Source organism: Meriones unguiculatus (assembly GCF_030254825.1).
Source record: "Meriones unguiculatus strain TT.TT164.6M chromosome Y unlocalized genomic scaffold, Bangor_MerUng_6.1 ChrY_unordered_Scaffold_25, whole genome shotgun sequence".
Classification (NCBI taxonomy): Eukaryota; Metazoa; Chordata; class Mammalia; order Rodentia; family Muridae; genus Meriones; species Meriones unguiculatus.
Genome location: NW_026843710.1, coordinates 9,743,043 through 9,760,307, shown reverse-complemented (window position 1 = coordinate 9,760,307; position 17,265 = coordinate 9,743,043). Strand labels below are relative to the sequence as shown.

The following is a 17,265-nucleotide window of genomic DNA, read 5'->3' as shown; positions in this document are numbered from 1 at the left end:
AATTTTTCCCCGAGACCTTTTTGGGGTAGTGGTATCTGCGGAGTGCTCTTAGATCAGAACTGCTGCTCCCCCTCCCTGTGGGTTTGCATCCTACAGAGAAACTCAGTCTCTGGTGCCCTGGACCCACAGTTCTATCTTGGGCAGTGAGTCAGGTACACAGGCAGGACTCTGTGCTGGCACCTGTGTTCCCTAGCTTGCCTCTGGTCTTGCTGTTGGGCATCTGTGGAACCCCAGGTCTTTTCCAAGGATTGTATGGGTGAACTAAGGTCATTTCCAATCATTTCCTGTGCCATGGAGTTATCTCTCTACTAAAACTCCCAGTCTTTGATGTTATGGGTCCCAAAGTTCAGTCTGACACAGTGATCAGAGCAGGCTGGCTTGTGGCACTGGGCTTTGGCAACCAAGCACCTGGTGGAACTGGGATCTCTTTCATGCTTTAGCTGGGTGAGTTGAGGCTGACTGAATCCCTCACTGTGTGGTATCTTCTCACCTGGGAAACACAATTGCTTGTGTTCCCAGCCCAGAGTTCTGACTGCTGGTCATTGTGCTGATCCTATTGTGCTGCTCGTCAAAATAAGAGTAGTCTTGGCACCAACCTCTTGCCAGCTCCCCAAAGAATCTTTTATTGATAACTTTTACAATGACTTTTAAAAAGGAAAAAAAGATTCTGCTAAAGGACGGCAGAATTTTGATTTGTAAGGCATGTTTTCCAGGAACTCATTATGTAGCAGAGAATCCTAGCCATGAACTAGTGGTTACCCAGCTACTTCAGACCCCATGAGCTCAAGTGACACCTATGAACAAGCAGTCCTTCCTCTTAAAGTTAAAAGGTTTAAAGTTAAATTTTAACCTTGCTCTTAAGGTTAAAAGGTTTTTCTGGAGGACCACAGCAGGAAACAAAGCTGCTATTGTGTCCTAATCAGATAAAACAGACACATTTCACTGTCTTAAAGGCTCAGTTTTAACTGTTAACCCCAGGACCATGAGGGTTCCTCAGGGACCAATGAATAGGATGCAGCTGCCCATCCAGCCATGTCAGCTAAGACAACTGTGCTCATAGAGGGTTGGGAAACCTAGTGGAACAGCACCAGTTTTCAAATAGTTTTTTTTTTTTTTTTTGCCTTAGTTCTCTTTTTACACTCACAGATGTTTCTCTATTTCAGCCAAACCAGTCCCAGGAATTGTATGGATTCCTTTTCTTTTCCCTGCTCTTAAAGACTCAATACTAGTAACCCTAGGCCCTGACAGCCTAGTATATCAATAAAAATGTGAACGTACATTTAGTGAGCACATAATCACTACTAAGTTCAAAGTCACAATTTAGGAAATTTCAGATCCAAGACCCCAGTAGGAGACTACTTTTTATTTGGTACATTACCCTTAATCCCACACCTTTTTAAAGCTTCCCAACTTCAGAAGCTGTCTGATTAAATAAACATTGATGTTTCATTTCCTATCTGACATTGTCACAGAGGAAAACAGGAATAAAGTTGTGGATCAGGATGCAGTAAAGGCTTGTTGGGTTTCATAAGAAAAAGTCACCTCTGCACATAATCAGAGATACTGGACACTGAGGAAAGTTTGTTTACTCATCTCCATGGAATCCTCAAGATCCTCTGAGGTCCTGATTGGCTGATATGAATAATGATGTCATGCAACAGGTGGAAGCTATTAAGAGTTTCAAAAGCAAGACATAAAAAGGGCCATGTGGACAGCCTGCTTGAGAGACAGGATGAGCAGCCCTATATACCTCAATCTATGCAGCTGAAAGCATGTAACCCAGATATGTCAGTTCCTGTGTCCAAAGTTCTTAGTTTAGTAAAAGTGTCACATATTTCTTTCAAATTATCATTAACAATGTCACATGTCCTTGACATGTGAGTTTCACATTATTACAGATTCCATTATTATTTTTTAAATGTAAAGATATGTCCTCATTCAGTGAATTAATTTCTGTGAATATGCTCCCTGACAAAGGGAAATCTTTGAACAAAGAGCAATTAATTGGGATCTTGCTTATATTTTTACAGAGAGAATCCATGATGTCACATTAGCAAGCAGTCATCTTGTTATAGTCCTTCAGCAGAAATGAGAGCATTTCATACTGAACCACAAGTAGATGGCAGAGAAGGTATGCCAGAGAAAGACACATAGAGCAAGAGCTAGAGATACAGGTTCAGAAATAGAGACTGAGACCTACAGAAACAAAGTTATAAAGTGACAGAGTGGCATATCAATGTCAACGCACACCCTCCCATAATATAACTCCAAAAGGAATAATTTTATCTAATAAAGCCATACCTCCGAATATTTCCCATACTGTTTTTTCCTGAGACTCAACATGTAAATAGATGAGCTTCAAGGGATATTGTAAATCAAATCACCAGAAAGAAGAAGATGGAGGGACTTCTAGGCTAAAAGAACACAGTTTTAGAAAGGCCTAGGGGTAAAAGAATGAGGCTGGGTGTACAGGAGAAGGAGGAGGAGGGGGCAGCAGAGGAAATACAATGTGAACAAATCTTAATAAATAAATATGTAAGAAATAGTGTGATCAAGGTAATCAAGTATAGAGCTCTTCAAAACTGATGGTCATCTTGTGGGTGGTGCCAGGGTGTGGCAAGGATGAACTCAGTTTTCTTTAAGTAACTTGGCACCGAGACTTTAATCATGTTTTAATGAGTATATGAACTACAAATACTTCAATTGATGTATTTTAAAGAAAAAAAATGTGTGACACATGGAGCAATAGAAAAGTAGTATTATGTATATTATATGAAATTTCCACATAAGCAATAAAAATGACATGTAGACAACTTTTACAGTGAACTTTTACAGTAATCTGGAGAACAGATTTCACTAAAGGAGAGCAGGGTATATCTTTGTAAGGGATGCTTTCCAGGAACTCATTATGTAGCAGAGAATCCTAGCCATCAACTAGTGTTTACCCAGCTATGTGAGATTCAATGAGCTCAGGTGACACCTCTGTACAAGCAGTCTTGGCACTAACACTACATTTAGAGGGTTTGTCTTGAGGACCACAGCATAAAACCCAGCTGCTCTTGTATCCTAGGCATAAAACATGGACCCATTTCTCTGTCCTTCAGGCTCAGCTTTAAATGTAAACCCCAGGACCAGGAGAGTTCCTGACTCACCACTGAATAGGACACACCTGCCAAGTCAGCCAGGTCAGCCAAGGCAACCATGCTCATATAGGGTTGGCAACACTGGTGTGGAACAGCATCAGCTGTCAAATAGTTTATTGTCTCTCAGTTCTCCCTTTACTTAAACCAATCTTTCCCTGTTTCTGCCAAACAAGTCCTAGGAGTTGTCTAGTTCCCTTCTTTTTCCTTGATTTTAAAGAGTCAATACACCAGAGAACCCTAGATCCTGTCAGCCTATTATATCAATAAGAATGTGAAGGCAGGGATCAGAAGATGGTGGTGGCTTGTGTGCAGCTTAGCTGAAGGGCAAAGGACCTGCAATGTAGAAATTGGTGAGTGAAGGGTTGATCAACCCAGGACAGACATATTTAGATTTCCAAAAAGAAAGAGACTAACCGTGAACTGAGTCCATATAGAATCAGGTCACAGCAGACTCCTCTGGGAGGAGACACAATGGGAGGTGTTCACCAGGCACTTCCCCATAACCAACATCCTATTCCCTCTTTGGAGGAGGCAGGATGTGTCCAGCAGAATCTGCCTCAGACCAGACCACACTCCCAGCCCCAGCAGGTGCTGCAGCTTCCACACACGGAAAAAGATTTTGGGCTGAGAAAACCCAATCCTTTCAGGCACTCTCCTGAGAACATGAATGCCACCATAACCCTGCCCCAGTGGAGCAGGAGGATAGAGAGGTGCACAGCAGCTTCACAGTGCCCAGACCCCAGTGCTGCTGGCTTTTCCTAGAAAACAAACTTCAGCTCGGGATCTGGGACTGTGGTCATTCAACACATCCTGAGACTCTCCCTGGTCCAGTGCAATATGTCTAACACTAAGGCCTAGCACCTGTGGCCTCCGGCCCCTGGCAGAGAAACCCCAGGATCAGGAATTGAGATGTCCCAACCCCTCCTGGCACTCCCCTGAGAGCGCCTTCATAAGCTTGCCTTAGCAGAGGGAAGGTCAGAGGGGAAGGACAAAGAGGTGGCCTGACACAGCCCACAGCACCCCCTCTCCATCTCACCTACCAGCACCTGGCAGAGAAATCTGAGTTCTGCATCTGAGTACACTCACCCTACCTGGTACTCTCCTGGAACTGGCAAACATAGTTTCTAGCACCAGGAGCCTTCTGGCAGAGAGGTCTGGGTCGGGGATCTGGGATTGAGGACACTTAACCCAACTCTTTCCCCCACTGCCCTGGGACCAGCCAACATAACACTTCCCTGGCAGGGGAAGGACAAAGAGGCCCGACAGAGGGCAGATGGACACCGAGTCCTGCTGCTATAGTGCCAGAGAGCTGACTGTTAGCCTACCTGCACATTTGCCCCAGCAGGATCAAATTTGAGAGTAGAGAGCAAGAGAAACCCCTGTGCATTCCAAAATGTCCTGCAAAGGAGTGAGTGAGCCTTCTAGGGAGAGTTTGCCCCAGACCCAGGGCTTCTCTACACAAGCAACCAGACAAGATCCCAGCCACCCATACTCCTAGTGTGGGCATCATAGGGATTCTTGGGATAGCAACCCCAACACTGAAGCCTCTGACTTGTGGGTCCACCAGTGTAATCCAGGCAAACAATCCCTGGATCCCAGACAGAGCTGCATACTAGTTTGGGCTGTAGGCCACTGCAATAATCTGAGAATTTGCACATGCACACTGTGCCTGCTAAAAACACATTTGAATAGTGCCAGCATCACATTCCTTACTTAGGCAAAACTGAAACCACAACACACACTCCCAAATCAGTGAACTTCTCTAATCTTTCTGAAAAAACAAAAACAACAACAACAAAAACAGTCCAGAAAACAGGAAGAGACAATCTTAGCCTGAACTACAAAAGAAGAGCCTGAACTACAAAAAAAGAGCAAAGAGTGAGGGATATAAATAACCATATGGCTAGAGGCCATAAGAACACACCCAACAAAAATTAGGATATAATGACCTCATCAGCAACCCCACAATACAATGGACACTTCAACTCAATAGATACACAAGAAAATGACTACAAAAGTACGTTTTTCCAGTTATTAGATACCCATAAAGATGAAATGAACAAAGGCCTCAGAGAAATATCCAAAGAAATCGAGACGAACAAAGAAGAAATAAAGCTCTCAGAGGAATGACCAAGAAAAGAGAGGCAAACAAAGAGGAACTGAACAAAGCTCTCAAAAAAATGGCCACACAATTGAAGGCAAATAAAGAAGAAATAAACAAAGCTCTCATAGAAATACAGGCAATTGGAACTAAAGAAGTAGAGGCACAATTACTGAGATATAGAGAGGAAATGGACAAAAAAAAAAAAAAAAGCCGTCATTGAAAAGCAGGACTCCACATTCAAACAAATGAAGTAAATGGTGCAAGACATGGAAACAGAATTAGAATCAATAAAGAAAACACAAATGGAAAAAAAAAAAAAACCTGGAGCTGGAGAACATAGAGAAAAGATCAGGAACTACAAAGGTAAGCATCACCAACAGAATACAAGAGATGAAAGAGAGAATCTCAGGAGCCAAAGATATATTTGCAGAAATTGACATGTCTCTCAAAGAAAAAATAAAATCAGAAAATTTCCAAACACAAAACATCCAAGAAATCAAAGACACCATGAAAAGACAAAATCTAAGAATAATAGGAGTAGAAGAAAAAGAAGGCATCAGGCTCAAAGGTCCGGAAAATATTTTCAAGAAAATTATAGAAGAAAATTTTCCCAAGTTAAAGAAACAGATGTCCATAAACATACAAGAGGCCTACAGAACACCAAGTAGACTAGACCAGAAAAGAAATTCTTCATGTCACATCATAGTCAAAACACTGAACCTGAAATAAAAAGAAAAAAAATAAATAAATTAAAAGAAGCAAGGGAAAAAGGCCAAGTAACATAAGAAGGTAGACCTATCAGAATCACACCAGATTACTCAACAGAAACTATAAAAGCCAGAAGGGCCTGGACAGAAATCATGCAGTCCTAAAAGGAGCACAGATGCCAACCCAGACTACAATACTCAGCAAAACTTTCAATCAACATAGATGGAGAATTCAAAATATTCCATGACAAACCTAAAATTTAACAATATCTACATAGTAACCCAGTTCTACAGAAGTTACTAAAAGGGAAACTCCAACCCAAAGAAAACAACTCCATCTAAGGAAACAGATAACTACACAACAACAACCATAGGAACAAAAAGAATACAAGCAATGAAACTCAGCAACACCACCAACCTCACATCAATATAAATTAACACTTGTTGGTCAACAGTATCTATTAACACCAACGGACTCAACTCCCCCATACAAAGATACAGACTAACAGAAAGGTTGCTGATCCAACATTCTGTTGCATCCAAGAAACACACCTATGTAACAAAGATAAACACTACCTCAGAGTAAAGGGCTGGAAAAAATGTTTCTCAAGCAAGTGGATCCAGAAAACAAGCTGGAATAGCCATTCTAATATCTAACAAAAAAGACTTTCAACCAAAGTTATAAACAAACAAACAAAAAAAGACACGGATGGACACTATGTTCTCATCAAAGGAAAAATCCACCAAGAGGACATCACAATTTTTAATATCTCTGCCCAATATACAAGAGCACCTACATTCATAAATGAAACAATATTAAAGCTTAAATCACACATTGATCCTAATACCTTCATAGTGGGAGACTTCAACACCCCACTCTCATCAAGTGACAGATCAACTACACAGAAAACAAATAAAGAAATAAAAGCAAAGAGTCCCTAAATCAAATGGACCTAATAGACATCTGCAGTTCATTTCACTGAAAATCAAAAGAGTATACCTTCTTTTCATCACTGCATGGAACCATCTCCAAAATAAACAATATAGTTGCTCACCGAGCAAGCCTCAAATGATACGAAAAGATTGAAATAATCCCCTGTATTCTATCTGACAACCATGGCCTGAAGCTGGACTCCAACAAAAAATTGGAAATAACAAAAGCCGAAATGCACATGGAACCTGAACAACTTGCTACTCAATGACAGCTAGGTTAATGAAGAAATAAAGAAAGACATTAAAGACTTCCAAGAATTCAATGAAAATGAAGGCACAACATATAAAAATTTACAGGACACATTGAAAGCAGTGCTCAGAGGAAAATTTATAGCACTAAGTGCCTTCAAGAAGAAATTTGTAACATCACATACAAGCAACTTAGTGGCCCAACTGAAAACCCTAGAAAAAAGAGAAGCAGATACACCCACTAAGAGCAAAAGGCTGGAAATAATCAAACTCAGGGCTGAAATCAATCAATTAGAAACCAATAAAATTATTCAAGGAATCAATGAAACAAAAAGCTGGTTCTTTGAGAAAATCAACAAGATAGAAAAACCCTTAGCCAAACTAACTAAAAAGAAGAGAGAATCTATCCCAATGAGCAAAATTGGAAATGAATAGGGTGACATAACTACAGAAAATGAGGAAATCCAATCAATCATTAAGTCATACTACAAAAGGCTTTATGCCACAAAATTTGAAAACCTAAATGAAATGGACAATTTTCTTGATAGTTTCCATCTTCCAACATTAAGTCAAGATCAGGTAGAAATATTGAATAGTCCTTTATCCCCCAAGGAAATTGAAGCAGACATTCACAGTCTCCTCTCTAAAAAAAGACCTGGGTGAGATGGTTTCAGCAGAGAATTCTACCAGACCTTCAAAGAAGTGCTAACACCAATTCTCCTCAAACTATTCCACAAAATAAAAACACAGAGAACATAACCTAACTCATTCTATGAAGGAACAGTCACCTTGATACTTAAACCACACAAAGACCCAACAAACAAAAAGAACTTCAGACCTATCTCTCTTATGAACATTGATGCAAAAATACTCAATAAAACACTTACAAACCGAATCCAAGAACACATCAAAGATATTATCCATCATGACCATGTAGGTTTCATTCCAGGCATGCAAGGGTGGTTCAACATACAGAAATCCATCTATGTAATCCACCACATAAACAAACTGAAAGAGAAAAATGACATGATAATCTCCTTAGAGGCTGAAAAAGCATTTGACAAAGTCTAACACCCATTCTTGTTTGAAGTATTGGAAAGATCAGGGATACAAGGTACATACTTAAACATAATAAAAACAATATACAGTAAGCCTATAGCCTAGATGATCAAACTCAATGGAGAGAAACTTAAATCAATCCCACTGAAATCAGAGACAAAACAAGGCTGCCCACTCTCTCCATACTTCTTCAACATAGTACTTGAAGTCCTAGCCAGAGCAGTAAAACAACTAAAGGAGATCAAGGCGATACAAATCAGAAAGGAAGAGGTCAAAGTGTCACTATTTGAAGATGATATGATAGTGTACATGAGCAACCCAAAAATTTCAACCAGAGAACTCTTTCAGCTGATGAACACCTTCAGCAAAGTGGCAGGATACAAAATCAACTCAAAAAAGTCAGAAGCCCTCATGTATACCAAAGAACAAAAGGGTCTAGAAAGAAATTAGGGAAACACCACACTTCACAATAGCCACTAATAACATAAACTACCTTGGGGTGACACTAACCAAGCAAATGAAAGAGCTGTTTGAGAAAAACTTCAAGTCTCTGAGGAAAGAAATTGAAGAAGATATCAGAAGATGGAAAGATCTCCCTTGCTCATGGATTGGTAGGATTAACATTGTGAAAATGGCCACCCTGCCAAAAGCAATCTACAGATTCAATGCAATTCCCATCAAAATACCAACTCAATTCTTTACAGACCTTGAAAAAAAAGATTCTCAGCTTATTATGGAGAAACAAACAAAACAAACAAACAAAAAAAAAACAGAATCTCCAAAACTATCCTGTACAACAACAAATCATCTGGAGGTATCTCCATCCCTGATCTCAAGCTGTACTACATGGTAACAGTAATAAAAAACTGCATGGTATTGGCATAGAAACAGAAAGGAGGATCAATGGAACTGCATAGAAGAAAAAGCATTTGACAGAATTCAATATCCATTCTTTTTCAGTATCTAATGAGATTATCATGTGTTTTTTTTTTTTCCTTTCAGTTTGTTAATATGGTGGATCACATTGATGGATTTCAATATATTGAACCAACTTGCATAACTGGGATGAAGCCTACTTGGTCATAGAGGAGGATATCTTTGATTTGTTCTTGTATTCTTGTATCCACTTTGCAAGTATTTTATTGAGTATTTTTGCATCAATGTTCATAAGGGCAATTGGCCTGAAATACTCTTCTCTTGTTCGGTGTTTGTGAGGTTTAGGAAACAAGGTGACTGTGGCTCCTTAGAATGAGTTTGGTAGTGGTCCTGCTGTTTCTATTTTGTGGAATCGTTTTGAAGAGAATTGGAGTTAGCTCTTCTTTGAAGTTCTGGTCGAATTCTGTGCTGCATACATCTGGCCCAGTGCTTTTTTTTGGATGGAAGACTTTTGATGACTGCTTCTATTTCCTTAGGGAATATAGAACTATTTAAATAATTTAACTGGTTTTGATTTATCTTTGGTAATTGGAATTGATCAAGAAAATTTTGCATTTCTTTTAAATTTCCAAGTTTTGTGGCATATAGACTTTTGAAGTAAGTCCTAATGATTGTTTGGATTTCCCCAGTGTCTGTGGTTATGTCCCCCTTTTCATTTCTGATTTTGTTGATTTGGATAGTTTCTCTCTGCCTTTTAGTTGGTTTGGCTAAGAGTTTGTCTATCTTGTTGATTTTCTCAAAGAACCAGCTCTTGATTTCATTGATTCTTTGAATTGTTTTATTTGTTTCGAATTGATTAATTTCATCCCCAGTTTTAATTATTACCAGCCATCTCCTTTTCTTTGGTGTGTCTGCTTCTTTTCTTCTAGGGATTTTAAGGTGAGCCATTAAGTTGCTTACATGGGATGTCTCAAATTTCTTCTTGAAGGCACTTAGTGCTTTGAATTTTATTCTTAGCATTGCTTTCATTATGTCCCATAAGTTTGGGTATGTTGTACATTCATTTTCATTGAATTCTAGGAAGACTTTAATTTCTTTATTTCCTTCCTGACCCAGCTGTCATTTAGTAGCAAGTTGTTCAGTTTCTATGTGTGTGTAGGCTTTTTGCTGTTTCTGTTGTTGTTAATTTCCAGCTTTATTCCATGGTTGTCAGATAAAATACAGTGAGTATTCCAATCTTCTTGTATCTGTTGTGGCTTCCCATGTTACCAACCCTATTGTCTATTTTGGAGAAGGTTCCATGAGATGCTGAGAAGAAAGTAATTTGTGTGTGTGTGTGTTTGGGTGTAAAGTTCTGTAAATATCTGTTAATCCCATTTGATTCATGACCTCTGCTAGAGACATTGTTTCATTGTTTAATTTCTATTTTGTTGACCTGTCCTTTGTTGAGAGTAGGGTGTTGAAGTCTCCCACTATTAATGTGTGGGGATCTATTTGTGCTTTAATTTTATCACAACAGGAAAAATTCTCATGTTGTATGCTAGTGACACAAAGTCCAGCATACTTTCATTGACAGCCAGGTTGAGCGATTTGCCATAGGGTATCAATTTGCTCCTGCAAGAGGTCAATCCTCTGATTGAACACCATCAAGCTTCCTTTTAGTTGAGCATTAATTCCTTTATGTACAACTAAGGCATGAGCTACATTGGCTAAATGATTATTCAGGGTCTGAGCAGTCTGCCTAGTATGACTCATGGCTAATGCCCTGGTGGTAGCTCCAACAGCCGCCAATAAGATGGTAGTAACAATGCTGGATGTAGTTTCAAGATCCCTTTTCTGTCTGAAGAGAGTCATAGCATGAGGGGCATCAATGGGCACAGGCACCCAGTGAGGAATGTGAGTAACCAGGGCATACCTAAATTTACTAGCATTCCAGCATTGGGCAAAAAAGCAAGTAACATTACCACAATTACTTGGCTCTATCTGGCTAATAATGAGTAAAAATGGGGGATATAGACAAACAGGTGTGGGCTTATAGGAAATATTATGAGAATCCTTAACCCCTCGTTGGAACATCCTGTGTCAGTTCTAGAAATAGCAGTGGTGGTGTCTGAGGTCTGAGTAGGTTAGGAGACCATTGCCCCCAGGGGCGAGACGTGCTCTATGCCAATTGACTAACTCCATGTTTTCCTCCAAGTTTGAAAGTCATTTAAGGTTCTTAAATTATTTTTTCCTTTTTTTTAAATTTTTCATCAATTACACTTTATTCATTCTGCATCCCCCCATAAGCCCCTCCCTCCTCCCCTCCCAATCCTACCCTCCCTCCTCCCTCTGCTTGCATGCCACTCCCCAAGTCCACTAATAGGGGAGGTTCTCCTCTCCTTTCTGAACTTAGTCTGTCAGTTCACATCAAAAGTGGCTGTATTGTCCTCTACTATGGCCTGGTAAGGCTGCTCCCCCCCAGAGGGAGGTGATCAAAGAGCAGGCCAATCAGATTATGTCAGAGGCAGTCCCTCTTCACATTACTATGTAACCCAATTGGACTCTGAACTGCCCTGGGCTACATCTGTGCAGGAGTTCTGGGTTATCTCCATGAATAGTCCTTGGTTGGAGTATGACTCTCTGGGAAGTTCCCTGTGTTCAAATTTTCTTGTTCTGTTGCTCTCCTTGTGGAGACCCTGTCCTCTCCAGCTCTTACTATTTCCCAGTTCTTACCTAAGATTCCGTTCACCTGCCCAACAGTTGCCCATCCGGCTCAGCATCTGCTTTGATAGTCTGAAGGGCAGAGGCTTTCAGAGGCCCTCTGTGGTAGGTTCCTAGGTTGTTTCCTGTTTTCTTCTTCTTCTGATGTCCATCCTCTTTGCCTTTCCGGATGGGGATTGGACATTTTAGTTAGGGTCCTCTCTCTTGCTTAGTTTCTTTAGATGCACAGGTTTTAGAGGGTTTGTCCTATGTTGTATGTCTATATGAGTGAGTATATACCATGTGTGTCTTTTTGCTTCTGGGACAACTCACTCAGGATGATCCTTTCCAGATCCCACCATTTACCTGCAAATTTCATGATTTCCTTATTTTTCATTGCTGAGTAATATTCCATTGTGTATTTGTACCACAATTTCTACATCCATTCTTCAGTTGAAGGGCATCTGGGTTGTTTCCAGCTTCTGGCTATTACAAATAAAGCATACACCATGAGAATTTTCCCTGTGCTGCAAATCTGTCTAAACAATTGTCGAGCTATATTTTAGGTAATTGGACTGGAGAATTCGATACTATGATGGAGCAGCTGAGAGTGGTCATTGTCACAGTAAATTCTAGCAGAGTGGACACAGGACTAGCCACAGGATTATCAACATGGATTGCTGCAGCCATGAATCATCTGAAGGAATGGGCGGGCATGGGAGAGTGTTGGTCTCCTTGGTTTGCCTGTGGTATATATGCAAGATTAGAGTCTCACAACAGTGTGATGCAGCCATGATCATTCAGGCCTTTACAGCCATTGAAGCAGGACATTCTCCCCAAGCATGGTTGGATACCATAAAAAGCTAAAATGATACGCTCAGGATGCGAGGCTAAGCACTGCACTCAGGGTCAGCCGCTTTCGACCCAGAGAAGACATGTCTGATTGCATGCGGGTTGATGCCCCAGGTCCCGCCTCTGAGAAAAAGGTATCAGACGGGTCTGATGCTCTTTGGGTGGATGACACCTAAATGAACATCTGTACAAAGTCCCAATTTATTTCTAGTATCAGAGATCAGACCTCTACTCTTGCCTGATGCGTCTAAAACAAAAAGGGGGAACTGTAGAGAGCTGTGGAATGCTATGCATTAAAGATGGAGCTGGTTTCTGCCTTCCACCTTCCCGATGGTGAGTGCTCTCTGTCACGAACAATTCCACATTTGGCTAAGGCTGAGGATCTGGCTTGCTTCCATGTATGTGGACCTATCTGCATTGCCCACGTGGCACGCCTGGGTTGGCTACCCAGAGGCTCTTTAAGCTGTGGGCTGGCTTTCCCCAGGGTCCGAGGATTGTTCAAGGTTCCTGAATAAACTGCATTGAAAAAAAAATTATCACAACAGATTGCTGGGTCAAGTTTATACATCCATTGGGTAAGTCTGTGTCTTTTTATTGGAGAATTGAGTCATTTCCTGTTGAGAGAAACTAATGACCAGTAGCTTTTTGAACCTTTGAATTTTATGTTGGCTGTGGTATTAAGTTTGTGTGCTTGGTTGCTTTTTTTTTTTTTCTGCAATGAAGTTATTTCCTGTGTTTTCTTGAAAGTAGCTTGTTTTCTTGGGTTGTATTTTTCCTTCTAGTGTCTTCTGTAACACTGGATTTGTGTGTGGGTATTATTGAAATTTGTTTTTGTCATTGAATATCTTGTTTTCTCTGACTATGAGGATTGAGAGTTTTGCTGGGTACAGTACCCTAGGATGACATCTGTGTTCTCTTAGGGATGCATGATATCCACATCCAACCAGGTCTTTCTGACTTTCATAGTCTCTGTTGAGACATCATGTGTGATTCTCATGTGTTTGCCATTAGATGTTACTTGGCATTTTTCCTTGCAACTTTTAGTATTTTTTCTTTGTTCTATATACATACTGTTTTGATTATTATGTGATGGGAAAATTTTCTTTTCTGGACTAATTTATTGGGTGTTCTGTAGACCTCTTTTATTCTTATAGTCCTCCCCTTTATGTTGGGAAAATTTTTTTCAATGATTTTGTTGAAAATATTTTCTGGGCCTTGGAGGAGGGAATCATCTTTTTCCTCAATTCCTATTATTTGTAGGATTTGTCTTTTCATGTTGTCTTGAATTACTTCAATGGACTGTCAGGAATTTTTTAGATTTAACATTTTCTTTGATAGATACATGATTTCTTCCATTTTGTCTTCCACAGGTGAGATTCCTTCTTCCATCTCTTATAGTCTATTGTTTATGCTTATATCTGTAGTTCCTATTTTCTTTCCCAAATTCTTTCCTTCCACAATTTCCTCTATTTGTGTTTTCCTTAATTTCTCCAAAAAAAATAATATTGAATGCTACATAAATTTGTTTGTCACGCTTGCATAGGGATCGTGCTAATATTCTCTGTATTGTTTCTCTTTAAGTATGCATGCTGCTGAAGTGAACACCACACATTTCTAAAAGTAAACATTAATAAAGTTACATGTCCTTGACTTGTGAGTTGCACATTTTCACAGATTCCATTACTGTTTGTTAAATGCATGGATATGTCCTCACTCACTTAAATATTTTCTGTGAAAATGCTCACTGACCAAGGAAAATCTTTGAAAAAAAAGCATTTAGTTGGGACATGGCTTATATTTTAACTAAGAAAATCCAAGATGTCATGTCAGCAAGTACTCATCTTGTTGCAGTCCTTCACCAAAACTGAGAGCTTTTCATACTGAACCACAGATGGCAAGAAGAGAGAGGTAGACTGAAAGAGACAGAGAGAGAAAGAGCAAGAAAGAAACATTCAGAAATAGACAGAGAGCAACAGAAACAAAGACAAAGTGTAGGGGTGAGATGTAGGTGCTGGGACGACTCTCATTCCGACCAGCAAAACAGCAGGATTGGTACAGTGACCAGCAGTCAGAACTCGAGGCCTTAAAACACAAGTGATTATGTTTCCCAGGTGAGAGGATATCCCATGATGGGGGATTCAATCAGCTTTAACTCACCCACCTAAACTGAGGTAGAGATCCTGGTTCCACAAGGTGCTTGGTCACCAGCCCAGAGCCACATGTCAGTGAGTTCTGATCACTGTCCCAGACTGAACTGTGGGTACCACAACATCAGAGACTGGAATTTCCAGTCAAGAGATAACCCCACAGTGCAGGAAAAGATTGGGACCAACCTTAGGTCACCTAGTCTTCCCATGGAAAAGACTCAGGTTCTGTAGGCACCCAGAAGCCAGCCCAGAGCCAGAACGGGGACCCAGAGTCCAGCACAGAGTCCTGCCTGCACACCTGATTTGCTGTCCCAGGTAGAACTGTGGGCCCCATGGCACCAGAGATCAAGTTTCTCTGTTGGTTGTAAACCCACAGGGAGGGGAATGGCTGGTCTGATCTCAGAGCACACAGCTGATACCACCACCCCAAAAAGTTCTCGGGAATAGTTACCCAGTTTTGGCAGACGCCTAGGCACCCAATCGCCAAAAAGGTAGAAAGGCAGAGCCACATAAGTCTGTGCCTGCAGGTTCTACTTGCCATCACAGACAGAAAGGCTGTCCTCAAAGCAAAGACTGGGTGTCCTGTCAGGAGGAAACCCCACAGCGGGGGTATCATCAGGTCCAATGCTCAGGACACCCAGCACCAAAAGACTTTTTGGATTCAAGCAGACTCTAGGCTCTAGCCTTGTACTGCATGAGTGAACAGCATGCTCACCTGCCTTTGTGGAGTACCACTAGGGAACAGGGGCACACAGCTGCATCCTCAGACGTACAAAAACAAGAGAGCATTACAGCAGTCCTCAGATACTGTGCCAAAGATCAATCAGTTATCCCTAGTTAAACTGACAAGACTGTGGGAATCCCTGGTTCTTCAAGAGGGCTGCACCCAACAATTACACCTTAATAGCAACAGCTACTGCTCCATAAATTCAGAGCAAGAACCCCAGCAGCAGGGTAGCCAAAACCAGGATTCTCCTGATGAAAGGAGAGTTACCATACAGGTCCATAACCTGAAGGAAACTGTGACAATTCCTAAGAAGAACCACTATTCAGTTGACCATACCCAATAAGCAGAGAACTTCAGAACCCCACCAAGTGGATTCTCCCTGCCCCAGGGCCCAACAGACATAAAAAATTATCAGACAACATCTGAAAAAGAGAGATGGGTAGAGGCCAGTGAAAAAGCACAACCAAGAGAAGGCAAAGCAATATGGCATTCTCAGAAACCAGTTATCCAGGAGCAGGTAGCCTTGGACACCTTAACATAAGTGAAATTCAAGAAGATGTTCTTACATCTATGCTTATAAAGAAGTTAATGGAGAAAGTAAATAAAACAAAGAATTAGGGTAGGATGTAATAAAAAAATATGGGCATCATAAAAAAATACAGGAAGATGCAACCAACCAATTTGTGGCATTCAGAGAGGAAACAGTTAAATCACTGAATGAAATAAAAGAAACAGAGGAATGTTCAAACAGCTGAAGAAATTGCAGGGAAATACAGACAGACAGGTAAAGGAAATCAACAAAAGGTTTCAAGATCTAAAGATAGATTTGGAAGAATTAAAGAAAACACAAATGAAGGAAATCATGGAGAGGGAGAACCTAGGAAAGAAAACAGGAACTACAGAGGTAAGCATAACCAACAGACTACAAGAGATGAAAGAAAAAAATCTCAGGTGTGGAAGATACTATGGAAGAAATCGATGTATCCAGCAAAGAAAATAATAAATCTAAAAAAAAAATTCCTGACACAAACCATCCAAGAAATCCAAGACAACAGAAAAAGACAAAACCTAAGAACAATAGGAATAGAGGAAAAAGAAGATTCCCTCCTCACAGTCCCAGAAAATATTTTTAACAAAATCATTGAAAAAAAATTCCCAAACTTCAAGGGGAGGGCTATAAGAATACAAGAGGCCTACAGAGCACCTAAGAAATTAGATCAGAAAAGAAAATCCTCCCACCACATAATAATCAAAACATTAAGTATACAGAGAAAAGAAAAAAATGCTAAAAGTTGCAAAGGAAAAACCCAAGTAACATATAAAGGCAAACCGATCAGAATCACACTTGACTTCTCAACAGAAACTATGAAAGCCAGAAGAGCCTGGACAGATATCATGAAGACCCTAAGAGAACACAGATGTCAGCCTAGGCTACTGTACCCAACAAAACTCTAAGTCCTCATAAACAGATAAAAGAAGATATTCAATGACAAAAACAATACCTACACTCAAATCCAGTGCTATAGAAGATACTAGAAGGAAAAATACAACCCAAGAAAACTAACTACTTTCAAAAAAAAATCACAGAAAGTAAATAACCTCACTACAGCAAAACAAAAAGTACACAAACACACAAACACACTAACATGGCCAACATCAATATGAAAGAATCTAAGAGCCACTGGTCATTAATCAATCCCCGTCAAAATCAATGAAATCATTCTCCAGTAAAAAGACACAGACTACGAAAATGCATGCGTAAATAAGACCCAACAATGTGTTGCAT

The 17,265-nt window shown here is 40.3% G+C and overlaps 1 non-coding gene across 1 annotated transcript; it reads right to left on the bottom strand.

Moving 5' to 3' along the window:
- Positions 1-14,103: 14,103 nt before the first annotated feature.
- On the bottom strand, positions 14,104-14,210 carry LOC132651805 (U6 spliceosomal RNA). The gene has a single exon (XR_009589369.1). It is a non-coding gene; the product is annotated as a U6 spliceosomal RNA (small nuclear RNA).
- Between the last annotated feature and the right edge of the window lie 3,055 nt (positions 14,211-17,265).